Source organism: Capricornis sumatraensis, chromosome 19 (assembly GCF_032405125.1).
Source record: "Capricornis sumatraensis isolate serow.1 chromosome 19, serow.2, whole genome shotgun sequence".
In the NCBI taxonomy this organism is placed as follows: domain Eukaryota; kingdom Metazoa; phylum Chordata; class Mammalia; order Artiodactyla; family Bovidae; genus Capricornis; species Capricornis sumatraensis.
In genome coordinates this window covers 18,273,331-18,290,751 of record NC_091087.1, presented here as the reverse complement: position 1 = coordinate 18,290,751, position 17,421 = coordinate 18,273,331, and the positions used below count along the sequence as shown (strand labels likewise).

At 37.8% G+C, this 17,421-nt stretch overlaps 1 protein-coding gene and 1 non-coding gene across 6 annotated transcripts in view; one reads left to right on the top strand and one right to left on the bottom strand.

Annotated features, from left to right (window-relative positions):
• The window catches only part of MCTP2 (multiple C2 and transmembrane domain containing 2), a 202,634-nt gene that overhangs the window by 141,512 nt on the left and 43,701 nt on the right, over positions 1-17,421 (top strand). The gene's annotated exons all lie outside the window — the stretch shown is intronic.
• TRNAR-CCU (transfer RNA arginine (anticodon CCU)) lies at positions 6,913-6,985 on the bottom strand. Its single transcript has one exon. It is a non-coding gene; the product is annotated as a tRNA-Arg (tRNA).

Genomic DNA, 17,421 nt, shown 5'->3' with positions numbered 1-17,421 from the left:
GCCCCCTTGTTTACTTCCACCCAGCTTAAAAAATGAAAGCTCTTACTGCTTTAGAAGTCTGCCACTTCATACTTCAGGATCAGCCTCCGCCTCTTTACTACTGAATTCTTCTTCCTTTATCCCCAGAAGTAATAGTGGCACTGAATGTTGTGTCATTTACTCATTGTGATTTTACCAACTTTGCATCTATCTTTGCAGTGTAATTCAATTTTTTCTGGAATCATGTAATACTTTTAGGTCTTTCTCTGTGACTTGCAAATCAATTCACTCACTTTCTGACCTGCATCCATGTGGTCAATATGTGACCTTCAAGTATTTTCATTCTATATGATATTTAACTTGATACCTAAGTTATTTACCCATTCTACTCTAGAAGCACATTTGAATTGCTTGCAGGCTTGGTTGGGAGTTTTGATTGGTTGGTTGCTAGTATTTTGGCTGCTATGAAAAGTGTTTTTGTAAACATTGGACATTTCATCTGGTGGACATGTGCCATGGTTCAGAGCAGTGGCCCCCAGGATGTGGTGCTGGAAGGGCAGAGACACCATCACCTAGGAACTTTGATGAAGTGAATTTCTGGGCCCCCACCCCAAACCTGCTAAACCAGGAACTTAGGGTAGAGTCCAGAGATTTATTCTGTCTACACCAGTCCTCTGGCATTTTTCCTGCATGCTAAAGTTTGAAACCCGCTGTTCCCAAGTTTATACCTAGGAATGAATATGCATATTATCTGATATATGCATTCCGCTTAATTCGTTGCTGCCAGCCATTTCCCAGGTTACTGAACCATCAGCATCCAATAAACTTTATCAATGCTCTGCATCTTAGAAAACTCTTAACATGCTGTAATTTCAAAATCGTGTCAATCTGATGAGTTAACTCACACTTTGGTGTGATTTTAATTCCCATTTCCTTCATTACTAATAATATTTATACGTTTGGGGACTTTTTCTCCTTTTAACTAATTTTCTCCTCCCTCTTACCTTTTTTATTGATTTGTAGAAGTGTTTTATATAATCTAGATATAAATTGTAATGGAAATATCTTCTCCAATTTTGTGGCTTTTTTCCCCACTGTGTTTTTTGATGAACAAAATTCTTATATTTAATGTCAAATTTATTATTTTTGATATGGCTTGGGCATTTTATGTCATTACTGAGGGATTGTTCCCAGCCTAAAAGTCATCAAGATGCTCTTTACATTATTTATGGTTTTAATTTTTATATTAAATTTTTATATCTGCTGTTAAGTAGATTTCATTTTTGTATTCTGGGTACCAACTGATCCAGTACCATTTCTTAAATATTCTGCTTTTCCTCAGAGACCTACAATTCCACAAGATCATAAATCAGGTCACCTTATACAGGTGGACTTGTCCATTCCATTCATTGGTCTCTTGTGTACACCTGTACCAATGTTACACAGCACCATTTGAATTTAGCATTGTCCTTCCCAATTTGTTTTTGCTCTTCAAGAATGCCTAGGCTCTTCCTGACATTTTGCTTGTCCACATAACAGAATTGACATGTTGTGTTTCATAGAAACAAAGAACCAGACCAAACCAATATAGAAAATTAAGTCAGAATCACAATTATTGAGTTAGCTTTCAAAATCACACCATTGAAAAAGAACAGCAAAAGGAAGCCAAATTAACTAGAAGTAAAACTAAGAGAAAAATCACTGAAGTAGAATATATGTGTAAATGGAAAGGAATAACAGAGACTTTCCTGGCAGTCCAGTGGTTAAGACACCACGCCTTCCACTGCAGTGGACACAGGTTCAATCCCTGGTTGAGGAATCTGTATGGCTAAAATAAAATAAATAACAATTAAAAGCTGTCTCTCAAAAACTAACAAAACAAGTTACTCTTTTCTGAGAGTTTTCAATGTACAAAGATTACACAAAATAAATAACAGCAGGCATTGAAGGGGAGATATTTCAAATGAGGCAGAGATTAAACACAAAGAGGATATTATGAAGTTTTATGCTTAAAATGATGAAACATGTATGAAAGAGGTGAAACTTATAGAGCAGTGTATCCAAATGACTGAAAGATAATAAGAACTTGAATAGTCCTGTATCCACTAAATAATTCGATCAGTGGTTTAATGTCACCAGAAAACAAAACACAGGCCCTGGAAACTATAAAGACAAGGTTTTTCTACACATTCAAGGAGCAGATAAATCCTATATTATACAGATTCTTTACAGTTGTCTTTTGGCTGTTATCTTTTCTGGTGAAAAATCAGTTACCATTTAGATTGTTGTTCATTGCAGAGTAAATGTGATTTTTTTTTTAAACCTCTCTATCTGCCTTTCCACTTTCTTTTGGTCATGAATTATGTGCAGTTTTACTATGAATTGCCTGCATGTGATTTCTCCCCTCCTTCATCCTATTTGAGGTTCTTTAAATCTGCAACTTCACAGCTTATATGTTAGATTTTTAGAAATTCTAATTCAGTATCATTTATAGCTTTTTTCTGTTTCTCTCTTATCTCTTTCTGGACTCCCAAGTTTTTACCTATAAATTAAACTTTTATAAATGTGCCATATATCTTTTTTGCTGTATTTTATTATCATGTTTCTATCTGCTTTAAGTATAGGTATTTTCTACTGATACTCCAAATCACAAATGCTCACTTTTCTGCTCTGCTATTAAATTCATTTAGCAAGGTTTCATTTTACTTATCTTTAAAAAAATATTTTTTTTTGGTTTCCATTGGACTCTATTTTATAGATAACAGTTCTCTGCTGATATTCTCCATAGTTTTTAAAAATCCATTTTCATGCATATATTAGTATGGTACATATATTCATATATGAATATCCATCTGTATAATTCCATGTGCTGTGCTGTGCTTAGTCACTCAGTCATGTCTGACTCTTTGCAACACTATGGACTGTATAACCCACCAGGCTCCTCTGTCCATGGGGATTCTCCAGACAAGAATACTGGAGTAGGTTGCCATGCCCTCCTCCAGGGGATATTCCCAACGCAGAGATTGAACCCAGGTCTCCCACATTGCGGGCAGACTCTTTACCATCTGATCCACCAGGGAAGCCCATATATATTACAAATTATGGTACAAATACATACATATTAATCATGGCTATTTTAAAATATAAATCTGGTAACTCTAACTAAATTAGCTTTTTGTTCTCATTGTCCATTTTTCACTTGATTTTTGGTCATTGCTTTTTTAATCTTGATCATTGTAAATTGTTTTTTTAATCAAATACTGGGTAAAATTTATTAAAACACTTTAGAGGATATGGAATGTATTATTTTCCACCAAAGAGAATATAGAGAAGGGAATGAGGATCTAGCAAATCAGAATCTTCCAATTAGGGATTGTAATGATGACCCAAGATAGGATTTCAAGCATCCTGAGGACTGGTTTATTCTGGTTTTATCCCTTTGCTTAGTGCATAGTCCTTCAGGAGTCTTAATAAAATCCTGTAGTGTTTACTAGACCCCTTCTTTTTTAAGAGTCCTTAACCTCCAGTTTTTATTCCCCAACTCAGTGAGATTGCCAAAAACTTTTGGTTCTCATATTATGCTTGGCCTCAGTTTTTCATCCTAAGCACACGTGTTGCTGCTGCTGCTGCTGCTAAGTCGCTTCAGTCGTGTCCGACTCTGTGTGACCCCATAGACCACAGCCCACCAGGCTCCCCCATCCCTGGGATTCTCCAGGCAAGAACACTGGAGTGGGTTGCCATTTCCTTCTCCAGTGCGTGAAAGTGAAAAGTGAAAATGAAGTTGCTCAGTCGTGTCTGACTCCCAGCGACCCTGTGGACTGCAGCCTACCAGGCTCCTCTGCCCATGGGATTTTCCAGGCAAGAGTACTCGAGTGGGGTGCCATTGCCTTCTCCGAAGCACACGTGATAGAAACAGTAAATTTCTCATGAAGACATGCATTCGAATGTCAGGCTTGAATCTCTGCTCTTCCTTTTGTTCCTCAAGTTCTGGCTGCCATAGTTCCCTTGCCACCCCAGTTTTTGCCTCCCTAGATTATTAAGATCGAAGCATGCTCTAAACTGCTCCTGTGTGCTATGTCTTAGACAGTGAATTGGCAAAAATAAAATGTAACAAAAACTCTATAAAGAAGTCAAAGCAGTGGCAAACTAAGATGTACCTTACTACATTTGCATGTTACCCTTGATCTTGTCCCCTCAGATCCTGGATGCCTTTGTTCCCCTCGAATGTCTTCAAACAGAGTCTGTATAGATTATTGAGTTTTCACAGTTGTTTGGTGGGGGGAGGGGGTTCCATTTGTTTTTGGTGGGTGATATTGTTTTATGCAGAAAGAATGAGACAAAGCTCAGCTCCATACTGAAAAGCTGGTTTGCACATCTTCTTAACATACAGGCTTAACAACAAGGGTGTCTTAGAATTTTTTAAAATCAACCCATACCTTTCCCAGTTTATGGACATTTGCTGTCCGCATTTTAAATTGTTTCAGCACACCTACATTAGACCTTTCTAATAAGTCCGTGTTTATTTAGATTGGTGTGCACATTTACTATTGCTTTTGAGCACATAGATTCTCACATTCAGCCTTTTGATATCAGGAACGGTTTTCCTTTGTCTTTGAAATAAATCTGTTATATGTACTTTCATGAGTGAATCTTCAGGTAGTAAGCACTGCTGGCTCATGCTTTTTCTGAAAAAGTCTCTGCTTTACTCTTAAGACAATTTGCTAGGTACAAGTTTTTGAATTGGAAAGCTGAAAGTGAATATATGTTAAGTTTTTCTGCTCTCTTGTTTTGCTTGTTGCATTGAGATATAGTCACTTATATTACTTTTTCATCACAGGTGAATTGTCTTTTCTCTCTAGCTGCTTGTAAATGTTTCTACTTTTTTCCCCAAGTATTTTTCAGTTCTACCGTGATATTTTTAAGCGCTAATACCTCTTAATTTATCCTGCTGCTGCTGCTAAGTCATTTCAGTCGTGTCCGACTCTGTGTGGCCCCATAGACAGCAGCCCACCAGGCTCTCCCATCCCTGGGATTCTCCAGGCAAGAACACCGGAGTGGGTTGCCATTTCCTTCTCCAATGCATGAAAGTGAAAAGTGAAAGTGAAGTCACTCAGTCGTGTCTGACTCTTGGTGACCCCATGGACTGCAGCCTACCAGGCTTCTTCATCCATGGGATTTTCCAGGCAAGAGTACTGGAGTGGGGTGCCATTGCCTTCAAGGATTTATTTGGATCTTCCCATTTGATATATTTCAACAATTCTGGAAAATCCTCGGCGTTTTATCTTCATATATTGCTTTCCTATTTCTCATTAATTCTTTGCCCCTTCAACACCCATCAGGTGTTGTCTTAGACCTTCTTTGACCACTCATATATCTGTATTTTTGTTTCTGTCCTATACATTCTGAAGAACTTCTTTGGAATTATTTCTCAGTCCAATAATTTTCCTTTCTGTTAGTTCTCTTCTGTTTTTAACCTGTTAGTTAATAACAACCGTTGTGTTTATATTTTATCGTCTTCACTTCATGTTGTTTCTCAGCGAAAATGCAGCCCAGTTTCCATGATCCATTTTTTAAACCAGCTTATTTGTGTATTGGCTGTGCTGGGTCTTCGTTGTCTGTGCAGGCTTTTCTGTTAGTTGCAGAGAGCAGACACTCTCTAGTTGTGGTGCGTGGGCTTCACGTTGCGGTGGCTCCTCTCTCTCCAGGGCACACGGGCTTCAGTAGTTGCCACATGTGGTCAGTAGTGGACGCCTCCAGGGCCCGAGAGCGCGGGCTCAGTGATTGCGGCATGTGGTCAGTAGTGGATGCCTCCGGGGCCGAGAGCGCAGGCTCAGTGATTGCGGCATGTGGTCCGCAGTGGACGCCTCCGGGGGCCAAGAGCGCAGGCTCAGTGATTGCGGCACGTGGTCAGTAGTGGACGCCTCCGGGGCCCGAGAGCGCAGGCTCAGTAATTGCGGCACGTGGTCAGTAGTGGACGCCCCCGGGGCCGGAGAGCGCGGGCTCAGTGATTGCAGCACGTGGTCAGTAGTGGACGCCCCCGGGGCCGGAGAGCGCGGGCTCAGTGATTGCAGCACGTGGTCAGTAGTGGATACCTCCGGGGCCTGAGAGCGTGGGCTCAGTGATTGCGGCACGTGGTCAGTAGTGGACGCCCCGGCCCGAGAGCACAGGCTCAGTAGTTGCGACACATGGGCTTAGTTTTTCCAAGGCACGTGGGGTCTTTCCACATCAGGGATCGAACTTGTGTCACCCTGCATTGGCCGGTGGATTCTTTACCATTGAGCCACCAGAGAAGCCCTCCATGGTCCATTTTAAAAATAATCTCCTTGCCTTCTCTACCTTCATTATACGTGATTAGCAAAACCTCAGGTAAGCCTGGGTAGAGGAAAACAGCCAGTACCTCCTGACTGTTACATTTCTTTGAGCGGTTATCCTCTCTTCTTGAGTATTTTATGACTCCTGCCCCACTTTTCTGATACCTTCTCCCTGTCCTCACTCAGATCATGACCGTGGTTGACACGTGCCCATTTACTGCTGTCTCGCCCCTGTCATGCCTGCCTCTCCCCCTACCTACATCTGTGCCTGTTATCTCCTCTCTGTCCTGTAACTATGAATCACTGAATTGTTGCTTCCTATGACCAACTCTCTGTCCATATACTGGATCACACCACTACCCAGTGATTCAAAAATATTGTTCCAGCTCTTGTTTCTTCTGCCTCCTACACCATCATTTTTTTTTCTCCCTCTCTCCCCTGGTCCCTGCTACATCCTCTTCCACCCTGTTTCTCTGCTCTTACTTATTAGGCTGTGCTAGCTTTTAGTTGTAGCATGCAGTATTGTTGATCTTTGTTGTGGCGTGCATAATCTATTTTTTTAGTTACAGCACACATGATCTTGTAGCCAGCGGGGTCTTTAGTTTCAGCGTTTGGGATCCAGTTCCCTGACCAGGAATCGAACGCAGGTCCCCTGCATTAGGAGTGCAGAGTCTTAGCCACTAGACCACCAGGGAAGTCCCTCTCTGCTCTCCTTTATAACAAACTCTTTCATAGAGTTGTCTCTAATCACAGTTCTCGATTCTTTCTTAAACTCACTTTTATCTGATTTTTGTTTTATCACTCTCGTCAACTGCTCGTTTCAAATCACCAGGGACCAGTTTCCAGTGACCATCTTATTTAGAAATTTAATGTTAAGTATTGGACTTCCCCAGTAGCTCAACAGTAAAGTGTCTGTCTGTCAGTGTGGGAGACCTGGGTTCGATCCCTGGCTTAGGAAGATTCCCTGGAGCAGGAAATGGCAACCCACTCCAGTACTCTTGCGTAGAAAATCCCATGGATGGAGGAGCCTGGTGCAGGCTACTGTCCATGGGGTCCCAAAGAGTCGGACACGACTGAACGATTTCATTTCACTCACTCACTCATAAGTGTCTATTAGTCACGACTCTGTGTGACCCCATGGACTGTAGTCCCTCAGGCTCCTCTGTCCATGGGATTCTTGAGGCAAGAATACTGGAGTGGTTTGCCTGCCCTCCTGCAGAGGATCTTACTGAGCCAGGGATCCAACATGGATCTCCTGCACTGCAGGCAGAGTCTTCACCCTCTGAGCCACCTGTTTTTGCCCTCCTCTTTAAAGACCTCTGTTTTCTTGTTTCCTGGGACAGCACAGTCTCCTACACTATCTCTTTTGCCCTGACTGCTCCTCAGTATCCTTTTCTGATTCCTTTTAATCCTCTGCAACTCATAAATGTGTACTTTCCTAGGGATCACTACACTTCTGAGCCATTTCTCTCAATGATTATTTCCTTGTTAAAATTACTCTGAAACCTTTAAACACCATCTGGATGCTGATAATATGCAAACTTATGTCCCAAGCCTTAGCCCCTTGTCTGAACTCCAAACCTTCTATCCATTGTGTACTCTCTGTCTCCACCCAGATGTCTAATAGGTGCCTCAGACCCCCCTTCTCCGAACCCGCTCTTCCCACAGACTTCTATCTCCATTAATGAACCCTTCCAGGCTTCCAGTTTGTCAAGCCCCACAATTTAGTATTATCCTTGATGATTCCGTTTTTGTCTTCTCATTCAAATTGTCTGAAAATCCTCTGGGTCTACTTTCTAAATAGAGTAACATGGCCACTTTTCACTGATTGCCCTGCTACGAGCCTGGTTCTAAGCCACAGTTAACTTTAACCTGGATCATTGCAACAGCTTTCTAAATGAAACCTGTGCTTCCACCCTGTGTCTTTGTGGTATGTTCTTGTGATGTACCAGAGTGATATTTGAATCACTCCAGAATCTCAGAGGTGTATGCACAACTTTCTGAGAAACTGTCATGTAATATTCCACATTTTTTGGAATCAAATATTTTGCCAATTTTTATTGAGGTGTTTTCATACCAAGTTGTTGTAATTTTTATATATTCCAAATACATGTTCTCTTTCAGTACATGTATAGAAAATATTTTCTCCCATTTTGTGACTTTTTTCATTTCTTAACAGTGTCTTCCAAAGAGAAAACAAAGAATAACTTTAATAGTTTATTTTTTTTCACTTATTTACATTATTTTGTTCTGCTTTTTGTGCCCTAAGAAATCTTTGACTTACCCCTCCTTATGCTAGAGGTTTTTCTCATAATTTTTTCCTAGATGTTTTGAAGTTTTAGTGTTTAGTTTTAGATATTATGATTTATTTAGAGTTAATTTTTGTCTGGTAAGGAATAGTGATTTTTGTTTTCCATATATATATTCAGTCATTTCAGGGCCATTTGTTGAAAACCTCTCATTTCTCCCATTGAATTACCTTGGCAATGTTTTATTATTTTTTTTTTTACTAGAGTATAATTGCTTTACAATTTGTGTTAGTTTCTATTGTACAGCAAAGTAAATCAGCTATATCTGTATATAGCCCTCCCTCTTGGACCTCGCTCCCACCCGCACCCCGGCACCCCCATCCCACCGCTTTGCTCATCACAGAGAGCCGAGATGAGCTCCTTCTGTATGCAGCAGCTCCCCACTAGCTGCCTCTTGTATGCACGGTGGTGTGTAAATGTCAGGGCGACTCTCAGTTTATCCCACCCCCACCTTCCCCTTGTGTGTGCACAAGTCCCTTCTCTCTGTCTGTGTCTCTGTTCCTGCCCTGCAAGTAGGTTCATCAGTGCCGTTTCCCTAGACTCCATATATATGCATGAATATGCGATATTTGTTTTTCTCTTTCTGACTTCACTCTGTATGACAGACTCTGGGTTCATGCACATCACGATAAATGACCCAGTTTTGTTTCTTTTCATGACTGAGTTATACTCAGTTGTATATATGTACAGCTTCTTTTTCTGTTCCTCTGTTGATAGACATTTAGGTAGCTTCCATGTCCTGGTTATTGTAAACAGTGCTACAGGGAACATTGGAAACATTGGGGTACGTGTATCTTTTTGAATGGGCAGTGTTTTTAGAAATAATTATATATTGATATATGTTGATTGTATTTTCTGTTCCATTACTGTATCAATTTATAATAAACTCTGTTAGCTTTATTTTTTTAAATTGCTTTGACTAGTCTGTCATTTAATATTCCCATATATAATATTCAGAAGCAGCTTGTCAATTTCTTCAAAATTGGGATTGCTTGCTTCTGTGGATCAATTTGTGGAGAACTATCATATTAACAATATCGAGTCTCAAAATCCATGAACTAGTGGCATTTCTATACATCTCTGTAGGTGTCCTATAATGTTCCTCAGTGATCCTTTATAATTTCCAGTGTAGTGGTCTTGCTCTCATTTTGTGTATTTTATTTCATTGTATTTTATGGATTTTGATTCTACTGTAAATGAAAAATCTTGTTTTATTTTTCAGATTTTTGCTTCTGGTATTAAAAATATAATTGATTTTTAAAAAGTAACTTTATGCTCTCTGACTGCTGCATTTAATTGTTATTTTTAGCATTTGCTTTGTAGATTCCATAACATTTTCTATGTAAAAATCAGGTCATCTATAAAGAATGATGGTTTTGCTTTTATCCTTTCTGATACTTAGGTCTTTTACTTCATGTATTTTCCTTTATTACAGTGGCTAGAACGTATAATTCAGTACTGAATAGGATAGTGAGAGCAGATGCCCTTGCCTTGTTCCTAATTTTAGAAGGAAACGGTGCAGTTATCCTCATCATAGAATCATTTTGTCTGTTCTGTAACTTGATCTAAGTGGAATTATATAGTTTATGCTCTTTTTTGTATAAGACTTCTTTCACTCAGTGCGTTTTTGAGACATATTAATATGGCTCCATGCCTGAGTGTTTTCTTCTTAGTATGTATTTTTAAAAATCAGCTTCTCAAAGCATAATTTATATACAACAAACTGTTGCCAAATATGATCAAACACTGTAACTATAAGATTTTTGTTAAGTGTCCTTTCTCAGGTCAGGATAATTTTTCTTGTATTCATTGCTAGTTAATAGTGTTGAATTTTTTGTCAATTTTTTTCCCACATCTATTGAAATAATTAAATGTTTTTCCTCCTTTATTCTGTTAATGTGGTGGATTATATTTGTTTTTAATGTGAAATCAATCTTACATTCTTGGGCCATATTCTCCTTGGTTACCCTATAGTATAAGTTTTTTATGTATTTTTTGATTTGATTTGTTATTATTTTCTTAAGGATTCTTGCATCTTTGTTCCTGTTGCATGTTTACCTATAATTTATTTTGTCATAATGGCTTTGTCAGGGTTTCATATCAGGGTAAAACCGGCTTCATTAAATTAATTGTGAAATGTCCCCTCCAGTATAATGTTCTTTCTTCTTTGAATGTTTGATAGAATTCAACAGTGAAAGCATTTAATTTTGAATATATCTTGATGGAGACATTTGCTCAATTTTGTTCAGTATGTTTCATTACATTTTCCCTTGTTTAAGAGGTAAGACTTTTTTTTCCTTTGCCACAGAGATATTCATTCTATTCTCATCTCTACCTTTTATGCTTGCAGTGTTTATTCCAGTAACATTCAATGTAATTATTGATGTATTGAAATTTGGTTACTGTTTTATTATTTTGTATTTGTCTGCTGTGTTTCTTGGCCTTCCCTAGTGGCTCAGTGGTAAAGAATCCACCTGCGATGCAGGAGATGTGGGTTTGATCCCTGGAGAAGGAAATACCAACTCACTCCAGTGTTCTTGCCTCAGAAATCCCATGGACCAAAGAACCTAGTGGGCTACAGTCCATGGGGTTGCAGAAGAGTCGACACGACTTAGCAACTAAAACAATGTGTTACCATTTATTTCTTTTTTTTTTTTTTTAATCATTTATTTATTTATTTATTTATTTTTATTAAATTTTAAAATCTTTAATTCTTACATGTGTTCCCAAACATGAAACCCCCTCCCACCTCCCTCCCCATAACATCTCTGTGGGTGATCCCCATGCACCAGCCCCAAGCATGCTGTATCCTGCGTCAGACATAGACTGGCGATTCAATTCTTACATGATAGTATACATGATAGAATGCCATTCTCCCAAATCATCCCGCCCTCTCCCTCTCTCTCTGCGTCCAAAAGTCCGTTATACACAGCTGTGTCTTTTTTCCTGTCTTGCATACAGGGTCATCATTGCCATCTTTCTAAATTCCATATATATGTGTTAGTATACTGTATTGGTGTTTTTCTTTCTGGCTTACTTCACTCTGTATAATCGGCTCCAGTTTCATCCATCTCATTAGAACTGATTCAAATGAATTCTTTTTAACGGCTGAGTAATACTCCATTGTGTACATGTACCAAAGCTTTCTTATCCATTTATTTCTTGATTTGATTTGCTATATTTTCATAAGGATTCTTTCATCTTTGTTCTGTTGCATATTTGCCTATAATTTATTTTGTCTTAATGGTTTTGTCAGTGTTTCATATCAGGGTACAGCTGGCTTCATAAAATTAGTTGTCAAACATTCCCTCCAATAGAATGGTCTACATTTCTTATTCCTGTTTCCATCTTCTCATCTTTTAGAATTCTGTTTTAATTCATCTGTTGAGTTTTTATCTATTCTCTGCTTGTTCTTTGGTGATTGTTCTAGAGATTAAATACAGGTGTGCAAGTATGTTTGAGTGTTTGTGTGTGTGTGTGTAATTTCCACTTAACTTTTGACACCTAATTTGGGGTTAAAATTCTATCATTTCACCTAAAACATAGAAATATTGCAACTCATCTAACTCCATCTGTCCACCTATCCCTACCCTCCTTTTTATTTCAGTTTTCATATGTCTTGTATTACATCTAAATACAGTATAAACACCACCAGGATGCTATAAGCATAGCTTTAAACAATCATATGAGTTCTAAAGGAAATAAAAGAAAAACTTGTCTTGTATATTTACCTATGTGTCTACCATTTCTGATGTTCTTCATTTCTTCCCAAAGTTGGAGTTCCATTAGGGTTCATTTCCCTTATTCTGAAGAAATCCTTTAGCTTTTATTGTTGTTCACGTATGCTGGTGAAAGATTATTTTAATTTTCACTTATCTGAATCTTTATTTCATCTTCACTCCTGAAAGATATTGTCATTGGATATAGAATCCTGGGTTGACAATTTTGCTTTTGCTTTTACCTAACACTTTAAAATTGCTGTTGTACTTCTCCTTGCCTCCATGGTTTCTGATGTGAAATCCATGAACATTCAGATTGTTAAGTTCATGTACATAATGTGTCATTTATCTTTAGTTGGTTTCAGAATTTCATTAGTTTTGTTTTTCAGAACTGTGATTATGATAAATTTATACATGCATGCTAAGTCACTTCAGTCTTGTCTGCCTCTGTGGGACCCTGTGGACTGTAGTCGCCCAGGCTCCTCTGTCCATGGGATTCTCCAGGCAAGAATACTGGAGTGGGTTGCCATGCCCTCTTCCAGGGGATCTTCCTGACCCAGCGATCAAACCTGCATACTCTTAAATCTCCTGCACTGGCAGGCAGGTTCTTTACCAAAGAGCTATGGCAAATAGTTCTTTCACCTGCCAATGCAAGAGGTGCAGGTTTGACCCCTGGGTCAGGAAGATCCTCTGGAGAAGGGGATGGCTACCCACTTCAGTTTTCTTGCCTGGAGAATTCCATCGAAAGAGGAGCCTGGTGGGCTACACCCCATGGGGTTACAAAGAGTCAGACACAACTGAGCAACTAATATATGTATATTAATATATAATATGTACGTATAAATATACATATATTTATTTGCCTAAGCCTGATTTTCTTTGAATTTATTCTACTGGAAGTTCTCTAGGGAAGTGTTCAACCATTAGTTATTTACATATATCTCCAATTCCCTCTTTTTCTGAGATTCTGAATATCTATATTAGAACTTTTGAAATTATTCAATGAGCAGTAATAGTCCATTCATTTATTTCCACACTATTTTCTCTCTTTCACATAAGGTGATTTGTTTTGATATCTCTTCAAGTTGCTTAAGTTTTTCTTTTTAATTCTGATCCTGAACATACTTACTGATTTTTTTTTTTTTTAGTTTGAGATGTTGATTTTTTAGTTGGACAATTTTCCCTTTTATTATTTTGTGTATTTATTTACTAACTTATTTATTATGATGTCATTTTTCTTCATCTCACTGAGCATATTTTTAATAGGTGGTCTGAAGTTCTTGTCTGATAATTTTAACATGTACATTACCTTGAACTTGACATCTGTTGATTGCCTGCTCCTTGATAATGATTCCATTCTCCTGACTGTTTGTATGTCAAGTGATGTTGAACTGTATGTTAGACATTAAGAGGGTTATGTGGTAAAAACACTAAATTATCCTACATTGTTTCAGATAAGGTTGATTTTGTTTTTTAAGAAAGTGTTTACTTCTGTTAGACTCAAACTGAACATTCAGTCACACCTGCTATGAGTGGCAGCTTTGGTCCCGGTTCAGAGGCCTTTGAGTCTGGTCCATGTGTGTGATAGAGACTATAGCAGAGTTTACATACAGAATTTGGTCTTCTTCTTTGCTCTCTCCCTTCTGGTGTGCTTGTATGTTCTCTGGTGGCCCTGACTGTCACTGACTCCTTTGCCTACATCCTTCGTAGGCATTTAGAAAACGGGCAGATTTTTCTATAGAGTTTTAACCAACTGGTGCCATCTCTGTGTCTTCAACTCTCCCTGAGTGAAAGATGCAAAAATTATTCATGTGACCCCATGCAGATCTGAGTTCTTTGTCCAAGGTTTCAACTCCTCTGAAAAATTTATTAGCTTTGTTTCATACTCTGAAATACTTTGTCTCCCCTCAAGTCCTAAAGGGTTTCTGTTTTTGCTAGATGATGTTGTAAGGAATTTAATCCATCATTAGAGAAGTAAAAATTACAGATTGATTTTAAAAATGTTTCTAAAGGTACTAGTTCATGCATTGATTTAAAAAATGTTTCTAAAGGTACTAGTTTCTCACTCTTAAAGAATTTCAAGTCCTTTGAATGTGATATTTAAATGACTTTTTTTTTTTTTTGGTAAAACACTTTCTGGGCTTACTTACCAATACCTGGGAAGACAAATATGATAAATGAGGTGTTTGTCTAACACAGACATCCCTCTAGTTTCAGTTCATGTAAAAGTAATTGTGTTGAAGACGTTATATAAATAGTTGATAATGAAGAAAATAAAAATATGTTGTTTCCTATTTTTTTCTCGGTAGTTTTAAGTCAGCCTCTTTTTACTTGAAATTATATTATGCAATTTGAAAGAACAATAAAATTCTACTTATCCAAAAGATAGACATTAAGAAATAGTAACCCTTTAGAATATAATTAAAACCTCTAATCTTAAAAGAACTTTAAGAACAGGGAAAGGGAAATAGGTAACAATGAAGAAAATTACTAGTTTTACATAGTAGAGAAATTGCTGTACTATTTTCTCAACTTTTCTCTGTGTTGTTCATAATAAAACAGAAGAACGACAAAAAAATAAAAAGAAACCTTTAAACACCTAGAAAATTAGAGGAATATATATATTATGAAATAATAAAGTTGTTAAAGCCCATCCAGTTAATATACTAGAAGGTATCAGTAATGTATTTCAAAAATTCTATACTTACTCATTAAAAAATGCATAGAGGTTTAGCACTAAAAGAAAATATAAATAACATATAGATTGGGATGCTAAAGGAAAATGTCATAATTTACAGTTTTAGGATTTTACACACCAGATCTCCAAAATGATGTATTTTCAATTCCCTACAAGTAATAAGAGGGCTCAGAAATAATGTGAAAAACATATAAATCAGTGTTCTGTAACTAGAAGTAAGTAACCAACTAAAGAATATAAATTTGAAAATCATCCCATTTATAATAGTATCAAAACTCTTAAATTACTTTCCAAAAAATAATAAAACATATGCAGAATCATTATGTAAAAAAAGATGAAGTCCTGAGTATATGGAGAAATAAACATTCCTTATAATTCAGAAGGTCAATAGCAGGATGTCAGTTCTCTTCAAATTGATAAGTATGTTAAAGGCTCTTCCAATAAAATTTCACCAAGAATTTTGTAGAATGTTACAAACTGATTTTTAAATCCGTGTGGAAGGATACAGTCAAAGAACAATCCGAGATAATTTTGAAAGTGAAATAATATCGACTTATGCTCTCAGATACCATCTGATTACTGAAAGTGAAAACGTTAGTCACTGAGTTGTGTCTAGCTCTTTGCGACCCCATGAACTGTAGCCCACAGGGCTCCTCTGTCCGTGGGATTCACCAGGCAAGACCGCTGTGAAAGAACAGTAATGTAATTCAGTAGAAGGGATTAGAGGGTCTATAGGGATTCCCTTGTAGCTCAGGCGGTAAAGAATCTGCCTACAGTATGGAGACCCGGGTTCGATTACTGGGTCAAGAAGATCCCTTGGAGAAGGAAGTGGCAACCCACTCCATTATCCTTGCCTGGAAAATCTCATGGACACAGGAGCCTGGTGGGCTGCAGTCCATGGGGTTGCAAAGAGTCAGACATGACTGAGCAACTAACACTTACTCAGAGGGTCTGTAGACAACAGTCATATGGGAAGCTGATGAATCAGTGAGCAAAGCAGGGAGCCCTTCAGTAATCCAATCCTAAAAGCTGACTATACTCAATATCTTATAATAACCTATAAGGAAAAAGAATCTGGAAAAAAAAATATATATGTATATTACGGAATCACTTTGCCATATACCTGAAACTAATACAGCATTGTAAATCAGCTATGAGGATGAAGTTCAAATTGGGTGCTTGTTTCCAACTATAAACCAAGAGAAGAAACATACACACACTCTCACATGCTTATCTTTTGCAAGAAGAGACAAGAAATCACTTTATCACCTCATGGTACCATAGATTTCTTAAGTAGAACACTGAATATTAAAGGCAAAAATCCTCAAGTTGAAGGTTAATATATTTGACTGCATTAAAAAAAAAAAATAAAACCACTGTTTCATCCTAAGTCTTCGTTGATAAGAGAATATAATGGAAAAATGGCAAAACATTCATTGTAATGGGGTACCATATACCATGTGAAATGAATATACTTGATTTATGTATACCATCAACAGATCTATAAAATGTAGTATTAAAAAGTTCCAGAATGATCTCAAAATTTAGACACTGTTTATTTCTAACAGAAAGCTTAGGTCTCCTCAAGTGTTAAAGATTCACACTGATCATCATTTTCTTGTGGCTATCTACCCTCAAAATTGGAAGATTTTAAGATTTTTATGAATAAACAACAGTGTCATACTGTATAACACAGAGAACTATATTCAATATTCTGTGGCAAATCATAAGGGAACAGAATATGAAAAAAGAATATATATGTGTATAACTGAGTCATTTTGTTGTACAGAAGAAATTAATATAGCATTGTAAATCAGCTATGTTTCAATCAAATTTTTTTAAAAAATTTAAAGAGACTTCAGAAAACTAAAGTTTTTATCCAAAGTATTTGAATTTTTCTGCACTGGCAGCCTGCTTGAAAAGGAATCATTCCCTCTGGGGCTTCCTGGTGGCAGTGGTAATAAAGAATCCACCTGCCAATGGAGGAGATACAAGAGACAGGGGTTAGATCCTGGGGTTGGGAAGATCCCCTGGAGGAGGAAATGGCAACCCACTCCAGAATTCTTGCCTGGGAAATCCCATGGACAGAGCCCTGGTGGGCTACAGTCCATGGAGGCGCAAAGAATCGGACACAGCTGAGCCACTGAGCACAGCACACGGCCCTGGTTCAGATAAATCTCACTCTTGGTAAAATTTGGCCTGTAGCCTCTTAGTGACCTTTGGATTTTCCATGCTGTGTACTTTGCCTATATTCTGGTATGCCAAATCCAGCAGCAAAAAACTAAATGAGGTTGGTAGAGTAATGAGGTTTCCAAATATGGGAACTCTATTCCAGAGTGTGATGGGCCAGCTCATTTCTCCGCCTTCCTTATTCTGCTACTAGTTCTAAAACTGTGCTAATGATC